Source organism: Coturnix japonica, chromosome 3 (assembly GCF_001577835.2).
Source record: "Coturnix japonica isolate 7356 chromosome 3, Coturnix japonica 2.1, whole genome shotgun sequence".
Lineage (NCBI taxonomy): Eukaryota > Metazoa > Chordata > Aves > Galliformes > Phasianidae > Coturnix > Coturnix japonica.
In genome coordinates, this window is record NC_029518.1 from 65,519,557 (window position 1) to 65,545,362 (window position 25,806).

General features: G+C 35.6%; 1 long non-coding RNA gene across 4 annotated transcripts in view; it reads right to left on the reverse strand.

The window, feature by feature from the left end:
- Positions 1-1,270: 1,270 nt before the first annotated feature.
- Positions 1,271-25,806, reverse strand: part of LOC107311917 — a 97,922-nt gene continuing 73,386 nt past the window's right edge. For all 4 annotated transcript variants that reach the window (XR_004306712.1, XR_004306714.1, XR_001554297.2 and 1 more), the window contains 2 exons: positions 5,908-5,968; positions 1,271-4,522 (listed from right to left, as the gene is read on the reverse strand). This is a non-coding gene — a long non-coding RNA (uncharacterized LOC107311917). The remainder of the gene's footprint in view (positions 4,523-5,907; positions 5,969-25,806) is intronic.

Sequence of the window (25,806 nt, forward strand, 5' to 3'; positions counted from 1 at the left end):
TAACAATCCTGCTCGTGAGCAGCACCATCATTATCCTTCAAGGCATTCACCTCAAACCTTAAATTTCTTACTTCATTTTCATTGGCAATGATTGAAGTAAGGAGTAAACAAACAGATGATGACCTTTATGAGTAAAACATCTAAGCATAAAAAGATTAATCAAACCCCTTCAGCCAGTCATTAAATCAAATAAGTGCTTTTCTTGTACTTTTAAAGCTCAGATTTACAGTCAGGCAAATTGTGTAAAAAGGCTGGTAATACAGTGATGCCCAGTGCCACTGGGCTTTAGAAAGCTGACAGTTGCTGTAAAATAGTCATTAAACAACCTCTAGAAGAGACTCATCAGCAGATGCCCCCAGGTGAAGGAGAGAGAAAGCTGAGAGAATGAAGGAGAATCTAACATCTTAGCATGACTGAATTAAACAGAGCATATTATGCTGATTTTCAGAGTCAGCCCAGTAATTTAATTTTCATAGCAGTTCCTTTGATTGTAGCAACCATTTTATGAAACATTAATAAAACTTTTTTTTTTTTTTTTTTTTTTTTTTTTTTTTTTAAGTAACACACATCCCTTTTCCATTTCATTAAGAAAAAAAAAGGCAGGATGTACAAATTTGCTGACCATTAGCTGTGTAAATGACAAAAACAAATGAAAGATTATTTTTAATGCGGTAGCACTGTGGTGGATAGACTATATTTGGCTTCACAATAATTTTAGCACAAATTGGAAGAGACAAACAAACTGTACATGTATTTGCCATATTGTACTGCAATGTCGACTCATAAATCAGAATAGACTACTATAAGTCTGCATGTGTGCACAAGCACTTCTTTTATATGTAATTATAGTTAGTAGTGATATATGCTTCATTGGAATTGATTCTTCTGATGCTTCCTCTGGTGTAAATTGCAGAATTAATTGGAGCTAGTAACAGCATAAAATGGATGTAAATGTGAGAATAAATGTAAATACCTGCTTGGGATAGAGGAATACACTGGGCTAAGGGTCTCCATTTTCTATAAACAAAATTTTCAACATATTTTTTTGTTTTAAAAAGCAGACAACAGTATTTTCAATAAAAATACCTTCCTTAAAAGAGTACTGACGTCTCTAAACAGAGAAAATATATTTTACAGACAGGAAAGAATGTCACAAAAATATGTTCTCATGTGGTTACAAAATCTGTTTCTTTGTTAACTATCTATCTCATTTAAATGCTGCCTGAGAGTCAGCCTCCTATCATAACAAATAGACACAGAAACTCGTATGTGGAAGTACACACATGTTTATATTTGCTTACATGTATATATATATGCATATAAACAAAATTACAGTCACAGACAATCTATCTGCAAGAATGAAGACGGCAGAACAAAGCATTCAAATAGCAAGAGTTTTCCAGTAGTAAAGTTGCTCAACCTTAACTCTGCCCATAGACAGACAGGCATAAAATCCATGTTTGCTTCCCAGAATTTCTTGCATAACTCTATTTCATACAAGAAAAATTGTTGGTTTGTGTACAGTTAGCGTTACAGATTTTTTATATTTATTCTAATGTTCCCTCACAGAGAAAGAAAATGGCTTATTCGTCTCACAGTGAAGGATCAGTCTCTGACACAAGCTACAGAGTTTATTCACAGAAATGAAAACACTAAAACAAAGACCTAAAACAAACTTTTAATGTGATCCCTCACAGACCATTTCTCTATACTTCAGATTTTAATTAGTAACATAGAGATATATTGGTTGGACTGTAAAAGTGAGGTTATCTGATTTTGTATCAGTTACCTGCAAAAATCAGGTGTTTCTAAGTTTAAAGTTCTTGTCAAGAACCAGCAGAGAGCAGTAGATGTGGCCAAGAGGATATCTTCATTTGTACTTTCATCAGAGCAGGATCTGCTGGGCCTTTACTTTGGTCTCTTTTACTTGGTCTCTTCAGGCAGACTCCAGAAGATTCATGTAGATGAAACACCCATATGGAGGAGGTCAGATGGCCAGTGCTCACTTAGAAGAAGCCTACCTTTGCTGGCTCTATAGTATCTTGCACAACAGATCACTCATGCTATTTAGACCTTTGCAAGAGTAAGTCATATATCATGCATATTTTATTAAATATTGATTTTATACTTTATTTTATTAAATATTATATTTTATTAAATATTGATTTTGAGCAGGAAATTTCTCTATCCTCAGTGCCTTCGACTGTAAAATAAGGATAATTTTTACCACTAGCAAAGCAGTTGATACCACTCTAAGACCTATGTAGTTTCAAAGCATCATAAACCTATCATAGATGCATTTTTGCCTAGTCAATATTACAGTGATAACAACTAAATAGACACATAAATTACTTTACAAAAATAGGGTTACTTTCCAAGTTTTAGGTTGTCCATTTTTTTCTCTCTCATTATTTTGTTTGTTTTCTTTCTTCGTTTTTATTATGTAGTGATAATCTGGGAAAATGTGCCAGTTACTTGATGAAAATTCTTACTATTGGAATAGATACTATGTATTCATTTTGATTTTTCTTCTGTATTTTATTTCAGCGCAACTCACTTGTAGGGTCACTGTACATACAAGACAAATTATATTGCAGTCATGACTTCTGTTCTTCACATATTTGTGTGCATAGCTGAGAGAGTTTTATGTTACTTTGCTTATATTTTAAGTAAGTCTTGACTTTGACTTAGTAAGCTGCCTACCAAACAAAACATACAGCTGTTTAGAAGTAGCTTTCACAGAATGTTCCATAAGGATTTACACAAAGTTTCTCCACCTAATACATTCAAATACCTCCTCTAATTACATAAAACACTTTAAATGTTGATGTCCCACTCTAAACAAAGGATTTATTTAGCAAATATAATTGATTTATTTATAAATAAGTTAAAAATTAATACTATGGAGTATAAAATAATTAATTTGAGCAAAGAATTTTGCAAATCACAGAAGAGAACACTGCGAATTACTGCAAACCACTAATTTAAATGTACAGGGTAAAGGCAGAATAAGGTATCATCTTTACTGAAAGGGTTTTATGCATGTGAATTTGCATTCATCGTATCTCCAGTTTCACAGAAAGAAATGCAGGTTTTACAGGTGTATCTTTTTTTCTTCTATTGAAATGATTCTACACACCTCTAAAAGAGACTTCTTTTTTTCCAGAGGAAGTGTTCAAGCAGAATAATGTTAAACTGCAGAACCAGGCAACTGAAACACATTAAGCAACACTTAAACAAAAACCTCGATGCAATGCTTGTGAATTCCACATGTTTTGTGTTTGCACCACACAAACAAGGGGGAAGGATTCTAGTTACAGCAGGCAGAGTTTTACCTGAAGGATCAGAAAAGCCCTAAGAGCACTCTGGGTTATTTTGTCACTTGCAAATCATTCCTTTGAAACTTCATTTAAAAAGAAAGACTCTTTTTTCACTCTAAAAGATAAAAATTCAAAAAGTTAAGAGGCAGATTGGGCCACAGTTTCTCAGAAGTTTAATCTGCACTGCTAGTCACATAAAGAACAGATGCTGGCCTCAGTATTTTCTTGCAGTGTTGTTTTTGATTGAAAACTTTGTGAATGTTTGTGATATTGCTGAGAGCCTATTGGCAGATGAGCATCTCTTGCTATAGTCTCCATCATTATTTGCCTGTCTTGTCTATTAACGAGCACTATCATCCCATCGTAAGATGACAGCTGCAACACGTACTCAGGCGCAATAAACAGCTAAATGAGGCGCACAGCAATTTCACTTGTCACCAGAGCCCTCGGCACGACTGGCTGCACAGCTTGATGCATAAATTCATGAGGCTGTTGCATATGATGGAGTATGCCTGGCTGAAAGAGGTGATGGATAGCAGGGCAGCTAAAAATGGCCATCACCTTGACTCTGTCAGGACATTTTTTAAAAGTACCCCATCAGCTCTCTTACATTCTTTCATGTACACTATCCCCAAGCTATAGGCTTTCTAAAGTACTGATATCAGACTTATCTTACTGAAGATTTTTGGATCTAAAGGCAAGTTGCTTCTCCGGTTCAGTGAATAAGTTCCAAATGTGTAGGGTGAAATGATCCTACAATGATTCATTCAATATACATAAGGTTAAACACTAACAACAGAAATTTTCAATTTTCCCCAATATGTCTAAAATACTGATAAAATACATACATATGCTCACAGACATGTATGAACACAAAACAAAGTCTCATTTGAAAGTGCATTCAGTTCCTCACTTGATTACAAAAGTATGTTTTGCAAAAACTGACAGGAGTTGCATGTGAGTACATTATGTAAAACCAATACAGGTCGAAATAACTTGCCATTACACACTGTTAGATCTGGATTAACAATGCATTTTCTAATAAGTCAATAAAACTGAAGGAAAAATTACAAGAGAGACAAATGGACCGAGTGCGTATTGGGTTTCTAAATGAAGCCCAAACCTCAAGTTGCCATAAGCACAGTATTTGATGTCCTACTGAAACTCGTTGCGTCCCTTTGATCTATGTTACTGGAAGTCACCTAAGGAAGACAAATACAAAGGCAGCAAAATCAATGAGGCAGTTTCCTGCAAAGCTTTATGCATTAATCTCTATCACACAGAGAAATATACACCGGTACAAGGGAAGGAAGTCACTTGTTCCCTAATAAAAGAGAAAACCCTTGGTAATAACCAATTAATTAAGTTGTCATGATTAGTTACGCAACTATGAATCAATGTTCATGATAAAAATGACCACTTTCATGGCTTTACATATCTGTGATCTGGCGGTATTTCAAACATCGCTGCCATGTTAGAGATTACACAAATATTCTGCTTGTTTTCTTAATGTTGCTAATGGCAGATTTTAATGGGAGGTGAGTTTCCCCATCTTACACAAAAATACACGCAAACCACATGCAGTGTTGCCACCTCTCTTATCTGCTCATAAACTCTCCCAAGCTGGCCAAATCTGGCTTTCAACCTTTAGTTGAAAGGCATTGGATCTTACCTTCTGTCACACCTCTGCCAAAGCACCCTATCAAACAGTTGTGGCTTCTCCAGGACACACACAGGCTTGATGAAATGTTAGGGTGCCTGCTTGCTATCCCAAGTACCTTTCCAGTGAGGGACACCCTTTCTGCTGTGGTCTATTTTTACACCATGCAGTCACTCAGCTGGCCGTCACAGTGGTGGTGTATAAACCAATAAACACTCAGGGAGCACAGACATCCCTTGAAGGCCTCAAGGAAAAGCAGCTGCTCCATTGTTTCTTTCATTTTCTCTGACAACCCAAAAGCGGGCTGGGAAGTGCTGGTGACAAGTTAAGACACAGTCCTCCAGGCACAGGCAGCTCTGGGGACTGGCAGCAGCTGACATGCCTGCAGTGCATTACTTGACTTTCTGAGGTCGTGAGTTTTGATTAGATTTAATTGTGCAGATAAAAAAAAAATAATAAAAAATTAAATGCCTAAATATTGATTTAAGTGACTGATTTTCGATATGGCATGCTGCCATCTGGTGGATGTTTCTCCACTGTAGTCGTTTGACCAGAGCACTGAGGTCGTGTCGTGGGGCTAAGATTAACAAAGAGAATCAAGGAGTGTCCTCTGTGGAAGAGCCTGGGCCCAACGGCAGTCTTCACATGTTAAGGAAACCATGACTGCAAAATCTGGGACCCCCACTTCCTCATTACCATAGTTTTAGATACCAAATCCAGAAAGTTTTGGCTCTTGGGGAAAACATGAAGAAAATCCCATCTTTCAGACTGTCAGTGGAAAAACAGCAACAACAGAAAGCACAAACACACACACACACACAAAATAATACTGAGAAAAAAAGACCAGGAAAAATAAAAAATAATATGCCAATGTAGAATATCACTGAAACTGTAGTAGAATCTAAACATGTTCTCCTTGCAGGTTACCTTCTGGCTTGCTTGCTTGGTCATATAGCTGCTTCTATGGAGGAGGTAACATAGAAACATCCTGAAAGAAAGAATATAAATTCAACCCCAGAGAATGATGCAGCCAGGGCATTTCATATTACATAAAAGAGAATGCCTAGATTTGTGGCATTATCCAGTTTCCAACATGGGCATCCACACTCATAAAACACAAAAAACATTCTGAAATCCAAACTAACCCAGTCTAATAAATCCAGACTGTTCTATGTTTGTAAACATGGGACAAAGTCAAGTGTTTTAAAAGGTCCAGTAAAAGGAGAAGAAAGTGGGAAAAAATTATCTGCATGATTTTTTAAAAGCTGGTTCTTCTAACTAGTATTTTCATGAAAAGATGACAACAAAGTCTTTTTTCTTTCCACTGTATCAAGTCCCATTAAAAATGGTGATTCTATAAATGAATACAGCATTGCGACATATGGTCTAAGAACTGCTGTAATTCAGGAACTTTGAAAATGCTATTGAAACATAACCAGGAAAAAAGACTTGTGCCTCATGATATGTGTGTATCAAGCTCTTTACAAAGCAGTCTTACATTTTGTCCTAAACACAGTAATCAAGTTTCCCACTGAGAGACTTGAAGATCAAGACTAGGGGCCAAATTCTGTTCTTACAGTTACATGTTCACCTGTGTAACTGACAGCAGAATTTGCCCTTAGGACTTTAAACTTGATCTGCTATTCGATGGGCAGCTCGTGCACTGATCTGAGCACCAGAATGATGTGCTCCTGTCAACCTGCGAATCACAGGAATTGCTGCTCAAATAGAGAGGAGGAAAAAAGCTCCTTGTAAATTGCTCTTGAAACTGCCTCATGCCTCTTTCTAGCAGGAATGGGCAAAATTGAGTGCAAAATTCAACACAAACTTAAATAATGCTTAGATATCAGGAAGACAGATGCCACAGAAACACAAGTTGGTTGATGATTAATTGAGTTTGCCTTTCACTTAGGACACACTATGATAAAAGGAGTTAGTGAGGGGAAAAGAGAAATTTAAATGAAAAAAAGTACATGAAGCATGCATAAATATATACATGCTGCATATAAACAAAGCAAATTTAGTCCAGCTTCTGAGTATTTCTTCACTAATGCAGAGAAGATACAGAAAAGAATGCTATTCTTTTGAAACCTACCTTGATCCTCTAAAAAAAAAAAAAAAAGGATTTCATAGATACAGGGCAAAAAGTTTCAGTTGTTCATATTACCATTGTAACAATTACAGAACTGACTGCTTAATTTTTCATAGGTTGACAACTTTGTGCAGTAGAATAAATTTCTCCAAATTTGATGTTTTACATAAAATTAGCTATCACTGAACACGGTCTGTCTAAATGTGCCTAGAAGGATGAGAACATGGGGCTGTTGAGGAAAACCGCTGAGATAATTTTAGATGTGGGCGTACTACCCTCAGCAAACACTGACCCTATTCAAACAGTGCTTGCAGTCATGATTTACTACACTGTGTTATCATGCAAGTAGTCTGTTCTGTATGGAAATATGTAGACTTCCCTCATGCAACTAGGCAGCCTTCCTTGCTGAAAGCTTCCTTCCCTGGTCCCAGGCTCTTCTTACTGTTGCCTAGCTACTAGATTAGTCCACTGAGCCAGTAATCATCACAGAAGAAGGAAGTGTTTTTTGCCGATGTTGCCCCCATGCTGCTGTGGAGAATGTCAGTTAGCTGCTACCAAAAGATGCTGTGGATTTGGAGTTGGACAAGTCCAAGTGGTCTGAACTTCCAAATACAAGTAGAAGGTATGAAATTACCGCCTGGAAGACAGATGTGCAAATTCAGTTTTCAAGTTGTATATAATTGGCACTATAACTTATTTGATAGGGAAAGGTGGTAAGAAGACACTCCTACATGAGGTGACTGAAAGATATTTTGATAGTACATGATGCAGTACCCTGCAGTATAATACAAAAGAAAAGTGTCTTCATCAATGTAGCTTCCTACAATTAACAAGCTGAATTTAGAAAGACTAGATGGCAAATGCTTCTTCCTTAGAGAAAACTTACAGAACTCATTTTATTAATTAACTGCAGTCTTGCAAATGCAAAAATCGACCCTTTCTGATTCAAAAGCACAACACTGATGTTATGGCACAAATTATTACTAAGTTAAAAAAGAGGAAAAAAGAGTATTTTGGAAATTATTTTGTTGTGTTAGTGGTTTTTGGTTTTATTTTATTTTACTTTTTTGCTTTGTTTTGTTTTGTTTTTCTCTATTCTTTCACTAGTTGTTCAGTTTTCAAGGTCAACTATTTGATAGAAACTTGGAAGGATATTCCCTAGACATATTTTCAACAACAATAATAATAAAAAATTGAGTTTGTAAACAGTGAAATATAAAGTGACAGAAGAGGATATCAGACATGCAACATTTGTGACAGATGTAGCTCACAAAAATTGCCCTCCTTTTTTCCTTAGGAAAGACTGCTCCCGCGTTTCCCTGGCCAGTTCAGAGGTCCATTCTAGCATCTTTGAATCTCTAAGACTAGACATAGTCAAATTAATATATTACAAGCTGCCCAGGAAGTTACAATGAGCATCTCACAGGCTTGTTAGCATGTAGCTCATCCTTAATGAAAATATTTCAAATTAAAGAAATAAACATTGAATTTTCCCTTTCCTCTAGTTTTACCTCTCTCTGCAAAGCCTTTATTCCTCTGCCAGTCTTAAAAGGAAACAAAAAGAAAACAAACCAAAAATGCTGAGAAATTGATAGAGATATTCCCCAAACTGCAGAGAGGTAGCTGAGGTTCATCTCTGTAGACTTCTTGTGTCCTTTTCCCTTGAAGACTGCAGCTTGGCCAATCACTGAGGTGACACCAATATGGTGAACAGCAAAAGGCAATTTATTGAAGTTGATACACGCTTATATATTCTATGCTTATCGTCCACTAAAGCTACACACGTCAGGATTAATAACGTAAGTGCGCCCACCAGGACTGCACACGTCATTAGTCCTTATCTCAAGGGGAAGGGTCCTAACGCGTCACAACCCGAAGCCCGCTTACGCCTAATACAACACATCTCCTAATCACAACTAGACAAAATGGGAGAATTTGCTTTTGTCATTTTAATGCTACATAACATATGACAGGAAAGGTTCAAGATGGACTCCACTAAAGTAAGAAATAAACAGATTTTTCTTCTTTTCCAACATCTATCATCTTCTTCAATAGGTCTTGGCAAAGCCTTGTCCAGCTATTCCATCTTGAATGTTCAAATTACCTTTGGAATCACCTTCTTCCACCCACAGACCTATACTCCCGAATATGTTTAGATTTCTTGTCTACTTGCAAGTGCTATGACAAGAGGCAGAAAGCTGTGAACATTTTTTCTCCACTGTGATAGACAGGAACGAAGCCTTCTGCAGCAAGAAGTGGATGGAAAATAAATGACTTCAGGTGCTTTGGGAACATTAGTGGTGCTGCAGGCAGAGAGGCAGGCAGTGGAAAATAAATACAGCTAAAGAGTAAGAAAAATATATTTACTTTTGCTCCTTTAAGCTTTGAGCTATTTGAAAAAGTTGTGAAGGAGATCTTAGTTCATAAGGGCACAAAACAACTTACTTGCAGGCAACACCACTGCCTCAGAGATGAAAAAAAAAATAGATTTCAGATGTTCCACACATCAGAGAAGGCATAATCACAAAGAACATGATCCCAAAAACATTGGGAATGAGCAAGAAAGCAGAGCAAGTATTCAGAGAGGCATAATTTCCACAAATACAAGTAATTTTCCCATTACGTTTTTCAGTGTTTTTTACTTCCAGTGTGTACTTATCAATACATCCCCCCAAAACCAGGAATAGCCTAAAAACTGAATAGATTTGAAAGGGGATTTTTGCAGATTATGGAGTGTTATTTGTCTCAACTTGTATGTCATTTGTGTTAGTGATGTAAAAGCCACCATCTCGAATTCTACCACTGGAGTAGTACTGTATATGCTATTTTTTGTTAAGTGTGAGGTTTTCATATATATACTTTTTTAAATTAATAGTGCCTAGAAGGCACAACAAGAGAACCAACTACTACATTAAATCAATATTGTGTCTTGTAAAACATATAACAGCAATAGAAAATAACATATAATCTGAGAAAAAAATCAAAACTGGCCATAATGCATTTCCACCTCTATGGAATGCTATAGAATGTAAAATATTTTTCTTTCTCCTTTCAGTTTAAAATCCACTTTCTTCTGAGGTTGTTCTCAAAAATATTTCAGTTGGAGGAATTAAAATAGTCAAAGTGTTGTTATATTGCTACAGATATGGAGTATTAGATAAACAAAATCAAAAGAATTAAGAAAAACAATTGTGAATAATTTATGTGCATTCTCCATCAAAAAAGACCTATTCTTTTCAGTGTTGCCCTTTATTCCTCTGTCCAGGCAGCATTGCTTTCATCAACTTGATTGCAAAAACATTTCATTGCTTTAGTAACCAACTTGGTAAAGGCTTCTCTTGATGCTTATTGTAATTATACAATATCTGTTTTATTACTCTTCCACTTCCTTATGCAAGTATTTGCTGATACTTCTGAATACTTCTGGTTTTTTTACTAGTAGCAGGTTCCTACAGAGCATTTCCCACATGCGAGAATAATGAGATTTTGTAAGGCTTCCTTTCCATTGCAAAGAATTAAGACCTTTGAAGTTACAATAATGTGGAAGATTCATACAAGGAATACCTTTGAATAGTTTCCATCTGTGCTGTAGAGGAAAGAAGATTGCACTTCATTCCTGCTTCTCTCTTGCTCTCTCTCTGAAAAGTGTACCTCACTCATCACTCTTTCCTATTTTAAGATAGCATTTGGATATATAGATGAATGTTTATTGTCCCAAGCATTCAAACTTGAGTGTTGTACTTCCCCGTAAATAGTCAAAAACTGTTCGGCTTCAGAACTCATCGTTTGTTTATTCTCACAGAACAAAAGATTTCAACAGGGAATAAATGGACATCAAGGGTACCCATTTGAAATGAGATTTCGTACATGCTCCTAGTATGAATCATGAGACAGGCACTTGTGCTGCCCTCTTTTACATCTCAGGTGAGATGACAGGATTTGAGCTACTCTGAGACCTCCATAGAGTAGGCTTTCTAATCTAGACCTAAGAAACATGGATAAACATGTGCCAATCTGGTACACATCAACAATTCATGTCACTCTTGACTGACTGCTTCTTCCTCTGGCAGTGCCTCTTTGGACAAAATACTTTTACCTAATATAGCTCTGTACTTAAACAGCTCTATGTCCCACATATAAATTTAGTTTAACCAACCAGTTATCTACTGATCCAAAGTCTGACTGACATAAACAAAAGTTATATCCTCTCCTGTTTTACATAGATTTTATGCTGCACTCATTGCTGTGCTGTTGCCAGCACAGTGTCAATGATGCATATATGAATCAGTACAAACCATTCACAACTTCTATATTTAAAAGGCTCCGGATGTAGCAGCTCTTCCAGCCTCGTCAGATGTTTGGAGGCGGGTAGGCGTGAAAGGAGGAGAGGGAAAAGGAGTGTTCCGCTTCGAATTCCCACCAGTTTGTTTTGACATCTCCCTTGTACTGAAGTGGCTGGAGCTCACTCTGTGGCTTGCAGAGATTTGTATGTTGCCAACCTGATATGATGACTCTGCATACACAGCCAAAAATTATAGTGGATTTTTCAGCTCAGATCACAAAGCAAGCTCGTGTTTAATTTGGTAGCTACTATCATCCCAGCTCTTTTGTGAGGCATTACTGCTTTACATTTTCATCTCTGTGTTTTACGACTAAATGACAGTCTTTTTTCAGATACTTTGTCCAATTATATAGGATTGTCACAAGTATATAGGACATGGGAAGAAAAAGAGCTGTTCTGGTGAGATAGCTGACAAAGGGAACAACTCCAGCTTCCCGTTCACTCTGGACTCAGCTGAAGCCATTCTATTTCACTGATTCACATGATTTCATGGAAATCAGAGTGGCTGTGGGGAAGGGGAGGAAATGGCAAAAGTGGAGGTAAGGAAACAAGGCAATGGAAAAGAAAAATCCTGGGGTGGTTGTACTTCATTGCAGGGGAGTACAGTAAGGGTATTGTTCAGATTTCCCTCTCTGCCTTCATTTTCTATTTCTACATTGTGTAGTAGCACTTCCTTGTTCTAAAGGCATCAACCCTCTGAGAATCAGTTCTGTTTTGCTTCTGCCATTATTATAGGCCTAGTGTCTTTGATACATGATTGAGGCCTGACTCATAAATAAAAGCTACTATAAATTTAAGCCACTGCCTTGTTTAATCCCCTTTTGCCCATACAGCAAGGAAACTGACTGCAATTTATTGCCTTGCGTATTTGCTCTGATTTATTCAGTCAGGACCCTGCTTGCATTTTGCTCTATTTGACATTATTTTTTTATCTTGTAGCATAATATATTTTCATTATGTTTTAAAATACCATGTGGTAAGTGCAACATCACAACAAAATTTTGGGCATTTCTGCATGTGCCATCATTTCTCATGTACAATAATATCTAATGTAATGAAGACCTGGCTCATAAACAATAGCTTAGGTCACAGCCTTATCCATTTCCCCCAACAGTATGGTCAAGGAACTAATGGTTTGGTAATTTATTTGACATTTGTATCAGGATACTGCGATCTATGCCCCTGCAAAGGAATGCAGGGATCATCTGCTGACCCAAGCTATTAGCATGTATAAGAATCTGCATTAAAATACTGAGAAAGTTGCGCTGACTTGTAGATGCAGCTTGTTAATTCTGACCAAATATGAGAATTTGGTGTGATCTTCTATTCAGGGAGAAAGATAAGTAGAGTTCTTCAAAGGGAATCTATGAAAAGAGAGAACTTTATAAAAAAAGAGTTAGGTTGAGATGTATGCAGCAGTGCCAGACCAGCTAGCCCTTGAGCAGGATGGAAATAGGGTAAGCTCATAAAATGTAAGAAGTACACTGCTATATATTAGTATGTGGTCTATTCATGTATTTGTGTTCATTTATTTTTTTTTTCTTTTTTTTTTTTCTTTTTATCCTCATGTTAACTTTTTTTAGAAGAAGTAAATGCCACAGTAAATTGATTTCCAGTGAAAGCATTTAAAAAATATATTTCTTATTTTTCTATTGTGCAAATTAATTTCTTCAGCAAAATAAAAAGCTAAAATGATATAGAATAAGAAAAGATGAGAAGCAGAATAATTACCATGTTTTTAAAATCTGTTTGTAACAGTTTCAAAGGAAAGTTGTTTTCACCATTTCTTTATCAGGTAGGGTTTCACAGTGCAACATAAACACCTGCAGAGCCTTAGGCATGAAAGAGGGAAGTGTTTTTTTCAAAAGAGCCACCTTCACTAAATGTAGGCACCAAGATGCCAATCCTAGGAGCTACAGAGGAAGTTGAGGACTTCACTTGGTATAGAAACAGAGTGCTGTCAGCAGAAAACACCGGGAAAAATTTTGGGAGAGGAAGCATCAGAAGCCCAAGAACATGAAGCAGAAAGAAAAGCTAGAGCTCATGGTAGCCAACAGACTTGTAGCAAAGTCTTTACAAAACTTGAAGGTGATGCATTTGTACCATTTCCCAGATTAGTCCTCCTTGCCCCATTGGAAGAAAGTGTGACAAGAATAGAAGGCAGAATTGGCAGATTCTTTTACATAAACTGGATTTTCACACAACTACCACCAGAGTTGAAATGTTTTATCATTTCAAATCTTACAGGGTTTTTATAACAATGAGCTGTGCTTTTTGAGAACAGTTATTGAACATCTCAGGCTGCCTTGATACAGCAGCACTGTAGTGAAGTAGCATTGCCAGCAGGTTGAGGTAGGTGATTTTTGCCCTCTGCTCACCTCTCATGAGGCTGTATCTGGAGTACTGGGACTAATTCTAGGCTCCCTAGCAGAAATAGATATGCTGGAAATAATTCAGTGGAGGGCTGTCATTAGAGGACAGGAGCTGAGAGAGCTGGGCCTGGAGAAGACTGAGAGAAGATGTGTACAGGTATCCTGGAGGAGGAAGAATCTTTTAGCTTGGTGTTCAGTGACAAAAGGCAACAGGAACCTGCATGGACATGATCCTGTACTGACTTCTCTAGGTGACCCTGAATGAGCAGAAAGATTGGACTAGACTGTCTCCAGAGCTCCAGAGGAATAAAACTGAATGAATGTCAAAAAGACACACACAAAAAAACCAAACTAAACCAAAACAGAAAAAAAAAAAACAAAATGAAGCAAGCAAGCAAACAAACAAACAAACAAAAAAAAGGGAAAAAAAAAAAGAGAGAGAAAAGAAAATGAACAAGATGCTACTTTTCCTGCTTTAATAAATAATTTTCAAAAGACTAGACAACGTTCAAGTGACAGGCACTTTTGTTCACACAGGTATGTCCACACAATAACCTTTCAAAACTAAGCAAAGCTGTTTATAATCTTTAGAATCAGAGACCTTTCTAATGATTTGGTTTGTACAGTTGATATCTATGACATTGAAATCAGCAGAAAAGATGTTAGAGATTTTTAAAATTCTGATTCCGCTAAAGATTTAATATAGTTTTTGAAGGATATAATTTGTCTGTGTTTGAATTTGGTGTAGTGAAATTGGCTTACTTGACATGTTGATAAAATAGCCAAAAATCACTGTAGTGTTTCATGTGATACTTCAAGGCTTCTATATTGAAAAGGTTTTTTACACATACCCTACATATTAACTTGTTACTCATTGCCGGGTAGTTAAGTGAAAAGACAACAATGACATAATGTATGCAGTTTTTACTAAGTGAAGTTAACAATAGGTTAGATTCTACTGGCTTTACTAATATCAGGTAAAATCTCTTTGGATGTTGCAAATATTTGTGGATGGAATTAACTTAAGCATACAAGAAGTCACTCCAAAGACAGTGCTTAATCAGTTGGAGAGACTTACAAAGGAAATTAGCATTTATGAAATGCATTATAAATAGCTTTATTTGCACCTAGGGATCCAAAGTAAAATATTTGGTTTAACATTTCCTATATCTGAAGAGCTCAAGAAATATTCTGTCTGCTTGTCTTTTTCATTAAAGATATTTCTAAGGCAAAAAAGAAAAAAGAAAAATATTGCTAAATTGTCTGGCAGCTTCACATTTCACTTATCACACATTTTGTTAAATAAGAATGAAGCAAACCCAGCTTAATACACTTTCAAATAAATTCATTAAAAACTCAACATGCAGAATAAGTGTTATTGGTTATAAATAAAATATTTTCCTTCCAATTTCTCTTTTTAAAAAGTATTAAGACAAGCCAGTTTTTATGGCAAATCATTTATCATAATGAGAATGAATATTACAGAACTTTATGCATTCTATAAACTTACATAAAATAGCCAGTGCACCCTTCACAATGCCACTTTTTATAAATTTCCAATTAATTTTAACATTTGAGCAGATAAAAGTCTGAAACATTAAAAAACTTATTTGTCATTGGGCAGACCAGCGGTTATCAGGAGGTTTGTAAAGCTGTAGAACACTTAACTCAATGACACATCCCACCAATGTACTAATACAAGAAACCAAAATGTGGTCTCTTACAATTTTAAACACAAATATTTGTGGAGAGGTTAGAGATTACTTTCACTCTTTTCGCACCTGAATGTTTTCACTGACATCATGGGCTGCTGATGATCTCTTCCAAGCTTACGAGTTTCTGGTTTCAGCATGGAGACTGATATCTGTTCATATTGATTTATCAGACCTAAATAAGTAATGAAAAAAATCCAAGGGAAGAATGGACTACTCAACAGCAAGATAAGTTTAAGGTACTGGCAAGAATAGTCACAACACAGGAAAAGCTAATGTAAATGTCTATGTCTTAATGTCTTAAGACTAATGTCTTAATAGAGCAACTACTAAAATCTGAAGCACGTATTGATTTTGCAAGAACAAAAATCTTCTCATGAGCTTTACCTGAGAACTCTGCATTCCAAGTAACACTTTTGCCATTTTGTTATGCCTTCAAGTTGAGACACTGTTGGGTTTGGGGACTGAATGAAGCAATTTGAAATGCACTGTGCTCTGATGTTGATCTCATTTATAAGAAAATAATAAGGCCATTGTATTTCGGAGCAGTCTATTATTGATGGAGTATACACTGGTATGATGTACATCTTTGGTATACCTTCTAAAATGCAAGGGAATACATGTATGGGGAATGCTTTGAGGAAAACAAAGCAAAGCAGAACAAAACCAAATAAAATGCTTGTTAGTACAGAACACAGGATAATGCAGTAGTCACAATAAAATAAACCATAACAAGAAGAGATTTCAGTCTATTTCCAGCATGGTGTATGAGGCAAGGTAGTCTTCACAAAATGAGATCAGCTACTTTCTTTTCTAAAGCATTCAATACCCTTGAACCTGGGCCATGGCATGGTTGTCACATCGCTTCTGACACACTGCCCTTGACCTTGTGCATGTTTTCTTAGATGCATCTTCCAAAGCCTTGTAATAATTATAATATGAAATTCACTTTAATTTTTCAGCTCTTTGACCTTAAAGGAAAAGCTTTTCTTCTAGAAATTTCTTGTTTGTGCAAGTGCCTGACTTGAGATTACAGTAACTGATGGTGGCAGAATGTTAGTTTTTCATGCCTTATCTGTGACTCTGGCTATCAATATAAATCACTATACAAGCACTCTGTTTGAAAAAATGATTTGCAACATTTAATGTGTACAAAACTCATTTAGCAGAAGAGGCAAAACAGAAACATCATTTATCTAGATTAAGTTCTGGTCTCCATGAGGGAGGTAGGCACTCTAGAGCAACCTTAGCTATAGATATGAATGCATCTGAGATGCCTGCATGCAAGAAGTGAGTACTTTCACAAAGAGATATATATATCAACTTTCTTCATAAATTAAAAAGTAAGCCAAACCAAACGCCAGACATTTACCTTATATTTTCTCAGTAGATTTTATTTTCAGTGTAGATATGGCTAAAATATTACTACTGAGTGTTGGCCAAGCCATTTGTGAGCCTATAAACCTTGATTGATGGATGCTGGTAAAAACAGACCAAAAGATCTTGTACCTGAAGATGATGTACCGAGTGACTCATGATAGTTTATGATGATGTTTAAAGCCTCAACAGTACTGCTTGTTTCTGTGTAAGAGCTGATTTTATTACATGGACCAAAGGTCCACTGACGTTTTGGTTCCATAAAACTTACATATATCCATCGGAACACGTTTACATACAGAATATGAAAAACCACAATTAGGGCTGCATGCAAACACTTTTGAACTGAAATAATTGATTTTATATAAGAAATAACAAAGAATCACAGTGACATGGAAAAATGGAAAGGAGATATCAAGACTGTCTGAATCTTCATTAGCAGACCTACATCATGTATTCTGTAGATAAGTTTTACCAACACTTGAAAAGCATGTCTGGATATACAGTTTACCATATTTGGTCCATATTTGATTTGAACACTGGTTTGATGACTGAAAGCAAAGGAAACTGGTATTTATAATGAGGAACTCTAAGAGCAGCAGCTCATATCATAGCTAAGCAGAATGAAGATTGTTTTGAACAGAGTATTTTACTTTAATTCTTGTTGAAAGGGTTGGTAGTTGCAATCAGATTCAGGCTAGAAAGAGTACGAAAAATTTCCCAGTTTGTCTGTGAATTTCTATTTACTGATGGTCTTCAGCCTTCAAGTAAACCTGTTTATGTTAAAATTTTAGCACCTTTTAGATGGATATAGTGCTAATGTCCCTCAAAATTTAGTTCTGAAGGCTGAAGAGATTGTCATTTTTTATGCTGTCATCACTCCTTATTTCACCAAAAAGTCAAGTGGTGGTGAATGACAAAACTACAGTTCAGAGCAGGAGATTTTAAAAAGGTGTTGTTTTTTTTTTTTAAATTTTGTTTTGTTTTGTTTTTTATCTTAGTAATTTTTTAAAGATTCCAACAGTTAAGCTGAGAATAAAATATTTCTGTCAGATATAAATAAGTTTGCAGATGAACAGTGGTGAATGAATACTATAGACAATAGTATTCCAAATAGTTCCATATTGAGGAGAATTCTGTATATAAATCTTAAAATTTGCCTAGCCATGGGTATAGGTAAAAACAATGAACAATGGGTAGAGAATAGGAATAGTTTATCTAACCATGGAATTTTTTGTCCTTTCTAATCAGTTTATTATAACAAGGACAACAACAAAAAAATCAAATAGATATTGCTGTGGTTCAGTTGCTAACCCCTCCTCCTCCCACCTGCAATCAGAATAGACACGTCCACACCCTTCATTAGCACTTGTAAAGCCATTTCTTTCAATTTATTGAAAATGTTTTGTGAATACTGAGAACACTGTCCTTTGGTAATACACCTACAAAGTGAGTGATTTGCCATAGCCATGCATAGCAGGAAGAACTTTAAATCTTTTTCGAGAAGAGAACATCATCACATAATTTCTTACCAGACAGCAAATGGAAGTATCTGCCCTTCCACATGTTTTCTGCCCAGTTAACAAAATCTTGAATGTTTCTTTCACTAACTGGAGCATTATAGGGAAAATATATCAATATGTGCATATTTCCAAAAAGAAAAAATATCTATGAATGTCTTTTAAAACGATGTTGGGAACTGTACAGAGCTCTATTTACAGACCTGTAGCAGTCCGTAATACTAAAATAGGCAATAGTTCGAACACACACTACTTCAGTTTTTGCAAATCTCTTTACACATGAATACAGTCTTTTTACTGGGGAAAAAAAAGTTGCTTCCTTTCATTGAAATATCACTGATGTACCAAGGTGCCACAGCAGTCATGAATAGTAATGTTGACAGATATGCGGACAGATTATATATAAACATATGTATCCGTAACTGTATACTCAGTGAAGGCTGTGATTTAGTTTTCAATTCCACTAGTGCTGTTCCAACATTCCCATGGGACCCACTGATCACTCAGGGCAGCATTTTGGGGTGATTGGTCCATTTTTGCACCATCTTACTACGTTACAAGTGCCAACAGCATCCCAGTTTGTGTAACATGCTTGCAGTTCCTGCTGCATTCTGCCTTTAATGCTGGCCAGAGCTTGCTTGTTTTGATATCACTTGTGCTCAGTGGGCAGTCTAATCAGCCTGCTTGATGGCTCCCCTGATTCTCATAGCCCCCACTGAGCTCAAGGTTGCAGTATACTAGTTTCAACACAGAAATGAACCTAAATGTATACAAAAAGTATTTATTTATATAACACATGCATGGGAATTTACATTTTCCCTAAGACAACTTCATGACATTTAGGTCAAATATTTAAACATACACTGGTATTTTAGATATGCAGATAGATTTGGTGATGAACTTTTTGCTTTAATGTTAAGATTAGAATTTTTTGTATAAAACAAAGAAGAAAATATTTTAAAAATAATTTTGTGAGTACCGTTATTAAAGTAAGTTACTGAAGTTAAAGGTATTCCTTTCTCTTTAAAATATGAGTTTAAGTTGTGACAGCTTCTACATGCTTAGTCCTCATAACATCAATTTAAAACTTGCTTCCCAGTTTCTGATCTTTGGAAACCCTTGCGTTCAAGAGCCATTCAGTGTTCATTTGATTTGCATAAATAAAAGAAGTGGGTACGTTAGGTGAGGCTGTGATTTTAGATATATAGCATCATGATGCAAAGTGACAAACAGCAGGGCATGCCTCTGTATAATATTCTATACTGCAAGATTGAACAAAGTTGATACTTAAAGATTTTATAATGAAAGCCCTTCACAAATCAGGATTGCCTGGAATATGAACCTTTTCTGTCCTTACAAACAGTCCAGTCATTTTTAACAAACATAGTAATACCCTATATATAGTTGAAACAGACAGTATTCCTTTTATTGAGCATAAACAAACATTTTGATTTCTTTCTAATTTGCTTGCTCCACCTAATGGTTGCTGTCAATTAAGTTCCGTTGTACTTTTTGTGTTCCTTAGATCTATGTAACAGTTATCCTCGTGGTCACAGAAACCAGGAATTATATAAAAAGCAGTGGCAGAAATTCTGATTTTTCAGTTTCTCCATTACCATCTGCCACAGAATCTGAGATACAATTTAATGTAATTTAGTGTATATGTAGGTGATCACATGGATCCTTGTGCTTGCTTTATCATCAGTTACAGAGGTTTCAGCACCCACCTTAATTACTCTTAGGCTTCCCTGCCCCAAAACATTGACAGCTGAAGAGTATGATTTTTTTCCCAAAACAGTGTTAAACAAGGGCACCTCTGAAGAACAGAAGACTCAAATCTTTTTTTAGCAAAATTTAACCTTTTCTGGAATATCCTCAGGATATTTTCTAGAAGCCAAATCCAGCTGCTTGTAGCCTATCCCTGGTCCTCAATCACTGAATGAAACTGGGACAATGTATTGAGAATCAGAACCTATGTTTTAAGAGAAAACATTTTACTAAAAATGAAAAGCAAATAGAGAAAAATACAGTCAGGTTATAAAAAGAGCAAATGAAATATTACTTGAGGAAATGTTGCTTGTATTTTTTCAAATGCAATATTTGGAAAGATGTTCTGCTGTAGTTCTATCTCCAATAGATATTAAATTCATGCATAAAATCTGTATCAAAATGCTGTTAAATTAGCGGAAGTTGGGTAGTACCCAATTTAATACAATGTGCTACACTTTATGTGTACGACAAAAAAATGCCTCTCTTGTATATTGATTTCCTTTTATATAAATTCTTACATTCAACCTACTTCTCATTTATTCTTTTGTTTCTGCTCCATTCTCCCTTTAACCAAATAATTCTTGTCAAGTGGAAGTCAGTAAGAACTGAGAGCTCCAACTTGCATTGAATTAAAAGCAGAAGTCTCTTTTATATGTTCAACAGTATGTAAAAAATGAAACTACACTCAAAACATGGATGTTGTCTGCATGCAATAAGGAACCCCTTATTACCATGATGAAATCATCTGTATCTGATCAAGATAAATTCCAGTACCCCTATGATAAATTTTCTCTCCCCTAGAAAAGAATACAAAAGACTTGATCTCTCTATTGGCATTTATCTTCTTTGATATGGAGGGATAAGTCAAGTGCAATAGTCACCAGTGACTTATTATTTCTCTCCTCACAGGTGAAGATGAATGTCATGAGGGAGATAAGCCATCATGTGCATATATTATTATATATGTAGCAGTTTGTATGAATAAGGAGATATTAAAAATGCTACAAAAATTTTGTTTTCTCACTTTTCTGTATTTTACCTAGCTAATGGTTAAAGAAAATTAAAAGGTGTTTCGAGTTCAAGTTGAAACAAAAAGCTTAAAATGTTGTAATATATCCTCTAGTACTGCCGTCTGACATCAGTGAAACAGATATAACCTCTGTCTCTGCTTGACTAAGAATTGTTTGACAGAAGCAGTAGACTGGGACCACGAGTACCTGAAATATATCTAGTCTTTCAACTGAAGATTTCTCTTTCATACTTAACTTTTCATGACTCAGTTCTCCATCTAGTAAACATGATATTCATAGCTCTTGCTTCTTTAGGTGCAGCATGAGCACAGGAAAGATAATAGGGTCAAATAGCATTGTATTAGAAGACGTGTATCTGTCTTGGATGCATGTTTGATATTTGACTGACATGTTTTAAAATGTATCTAGAGAAAAAGAATTACCTACATGTAAAGATGTCTATACTAGGTCAAAATAAAAGCTTATTTATCCAGGTGTTCTGTCTCTAAAGTAACTGCAGAAGCCTGGGGAGAAGCATTAGAACAAAGGAGCCTCAGAATTTCTTTTTATGATAAAAGGCTTTTAGCCACAGAGAACTATGCTGGATCTTACTGAGGATACCAAATCCATATTATTCCTGCAATTCTCCTATGCCCTGTCATCAAGTTTTTGTCCCCAAGATCAGGGAGAGAGTTGGATTCACTATTCACATACCAGGGACCCATGGTTCAGCTGATGCGGTACAGATGCATCACCTCACTCAGAATGCTGGGAAAGTGTTATAAGCAGCCGTCAGAGTGATGAGAAAGGTAACGTTATAGGCAGAACTGATAGCAGTTAAATCAGACAAGAGGAAATACCAAGCTCCTGCAGGAAAATAACAACAAAATACAAAAGGAAGCTCTATATGTCTACAGAGGCCACATGTTCCCTAGGTCTACAGGCAGTTGCTCTGTAGTCTTACATGGTAATTTGTTACTCACACAAATTAACTGGTGATGACAACCCCATTGCAGTAAAACAAAATAAAATGTGGAAACAAAGCTAAACATCTTGACTACTTAGATGAGCTACACTTGTCCTCAACACAAAGAGCAATGTATTCAATCTCACTACCTTGGTTACATGACACTTTCAATACAGAATAGCAAAAATACACTGTATTGTACATGTATTAAAATCTTTATATGTACTGCATATGCACACAAAAAATGTATTTTCTTACTGACTATAAAGAAATAAAATATTTGAGATTTGTGCCATAATGATGAAAACTACGTATTATGTCATATGATCAATTTGTAATCCCATTAGCCTGTTAAAAAAAAAAAAAAAAAAAAAAAAGGCATCAATCTACAGATACATTTTAGGGTATGTGTGTAGGCAGTCAGAGAAAATGAAATGAATGCAATTATTTAAGCTACTCGCTTGAACTTTGGGTCATTAATTTGTTGTCATTGCTATGGATTAATAAGTATGTATAAGATAATATCTATTAGATATAAATTATATTGATTTATATAAAGTTTATAGGAAAGGAGGAGGAAAGCATGATGTATCCAGTGCTTTCTATAGTTACACAAAGTGTTTAAAAAGAATATCAGAATGACATTCAGTAACATGAAGTTCTCCAGAGAATTCCATTAAATCAAAGCTGTGCACTGAAGACAACGGTCTTGCTTCCTGAATTCATATTATTTTTCAGAACATAGTGTATGCTATATCTGATAAATTTAGAATCATGTTCAGAATGCCATTTGAGTGAGGGATAGACACACACTCTACAAAGGGTACTGTTTAAGTAAAAATCTATCCCTATTAATTTATTTGGAGCCATGCTTTTGGCCTGTGATATGATGCTAGAAAGAATACAGTTGGACCAAACAAACCACTAATGGCATTCAGATCTTTGTAAAGACAAATAATTTTTAACAGACTCCATATACCTAGTCAGAATGAACACAGCTCCTGCTGGCCGACATTTCTATATACCACTTTGATAACATTCGAATTGCATATCTAATATGCACAATGCTGAGGTACCCATGAGGATGACTACTTTGATCTAGGTTTTTCAATACAAGAAAGTCACCTGACTGTCAGCAATTCATAGATTTTGATGTTCAAAAGCCACTGTCATCATTAGCTTGCCTTGTTTTCTGTGTGACAGTGAATACAAATTCTCATACAGTAATTGTTATATCACAACTAAAACCCTGTGGCTTAACTATAACCTCTTTTTCCAAAGGCCATGCAAATTTGATTTAAAAACATAAAATATTGGATAATCAACCACATTGTCTTGTAATACATGCAACCGACCCTTAATGTTAAATATTGCCTACTTACTTCTAATCTAGACATAACTAACTGCAGCTTCCAGTCACTGAATTCTCTTTACATCTGCACTAAAATAAAGAGCCCTATGATTAGTAATCTCCTTCAGCTCTAGGTACTTACACACAAAAAAATCATGTCACCATTTAACCTTCTCTCCATGCGACAAATATTCTGTGCTTATTATAATCATGGTAAAGTATTATTTTCAGTCCTTGGGTTTATTGCTAGTAGGCAAACATAAAGAGTGAAGCAGCACCATGGCTTCCTGACTTTCTCTGTTAAACTTTTTTTTTTTTTTTTTCCTTTAACTGCTACTTTCAGTCTAATATAAAACAATTCCAGCCATAAATATTTTAATCCGTGATAGAAATTATATCTAGAACAGAGCACTTGCATTCCTGACTGCAATATGTTGCTACCAGATAGTCTACCTCTACTTAGTGTGGTTCCTGTGTCTTTACACAATAAGTCAAGCTAAACAAGAAAATCTTGTAATTGAACTATTTTGTAACAATTCTGCCATTTGACAAAATATAAAACAGTATCTTAAGGTTAATCAATTTATTGAGAACAAAAACCTTTCCCAGGCTGGTGACTGTGAGAGTTTTTGTTTGTAGAAATGAGTCTTCCCCACTTTACCCCCTCAAAAAAAAAAAAAAAAAAAAAAAAATATATATATATATATATATATATATATATCCTAGATAGGCATTTCATTACAAAAAAAAAAAATAAAAATTACTTTTCATTCTAAAATAGCAACCATTTTAAGCTGAAGTTGTTGCACTTCTAACCAGCTACATTGATGTCTTGTGTCTGAGATCTGCCTTTTTACTCTCTTAAAGGGTGGAGGTTTTGCTCATTTATTGAGTTATTGCTATTCATCTTTCAGTGAGAAATGCTGCTATAGTTGCAAAATCACAGTATTTGAGATATGGAAAAACAGTGGGAGAACATTGCCAGTTCACAATAGAACAAGTTTTGCCCAAAATACCCCCTTTCCATTGGAGCTGCTGCTGAGTGATAGTAAACTGTCTCAGAAGCTCTGTGAGATAATGCTCTCCAAAATTCTGAAGCAAAGTGGATGAGATTTTTAATGCAGTGGCCAAAATGTTTTAAAATGTAATAATAAGTGATACATGCTACAACAACCTACACCTAGGAAAGCAAACCAGCAGATTAAATTGTGAAGTGTTTTAGAATGAAATAGAATCCTGATTTTTGCTTAATTTGCCAACTTTCATTTCAAACAAGATTTGTGTTTCCAGATTTTCTTCTTCTCTCTGCTTTCTTTGAGTACTGACACGAATGACAACATTCTCTTCACTGTGACTCATACACTGAGATTATCTAACATCAAAATAAACTTGGGAAAACATTCTTTACCCATCTCTCATACCCACCAAATTTTTACACTTTTTACACATTTCAGTTCATTGGGTTTCTCTGTTTAATGGATTGATGATAAGAGTAAGTAAGTACTATGTTTACAGAAGCAGATTTCATGGCCCAATGGTAATGGACATCTCTCTTACCTTTGGGAGTAACAGGTTCTAATACAAAGGCAAGTAGGACCATTGGGTGTGTGGGCACAGCCCTGTCTCATGTGGAAGCACTGAAAAGTCGTATTTTCTTCCAAGCAGCTCTCAGTTCAAGAAATTGTTGTTAGTACCATGATTCCCTATACAAGCCCACCCCACTAAAGCTCCTGTAAAGAAAATGACAGTTCACAACAAACCACAAGACTAAGATCCAAGACAGTTATAAGTAAATAGGCTGGAGGAAAACTATTTATCTGTGTTTTTGGAATGTTGGTTTCAGTATCTGTATGGTAGATTTCTTTCTGATCCATTAATATTTTCATTAACTATACAGGCTTTAAAAAGCTATTTCATACATATTATATGGCTCCTATAACTCCTGGGCCTAGTTTTGGTTCATCCAACTGAAGGTACTTCTCAATATGTTTAAAAGTCTTTTTTATTAAACTCTGTATTTCTGTGGTGCATTCCTAAGTAATAGGAAGGTGCTGGACTTAAAGTAAATAATACTGAAATTATTACTATGTCCAAGGTACAGTATTCCAGCTTATGTTTATATTTTGGTTTTAGGAAAAGTATCTTTCTTTAATCAATATGCTGGGTAACCAGAACTGTTGATATAATTTAATTGAAAAATAAAAAAATCTGTGACTTTTTTTCCCAATTGCAAAGTTTGTATTTTGACTTACTGCAAAATTCCTGCTCAAATTTTATTTTGTTGGAAAATTGCACTAAGATTGTAGCTTGCTT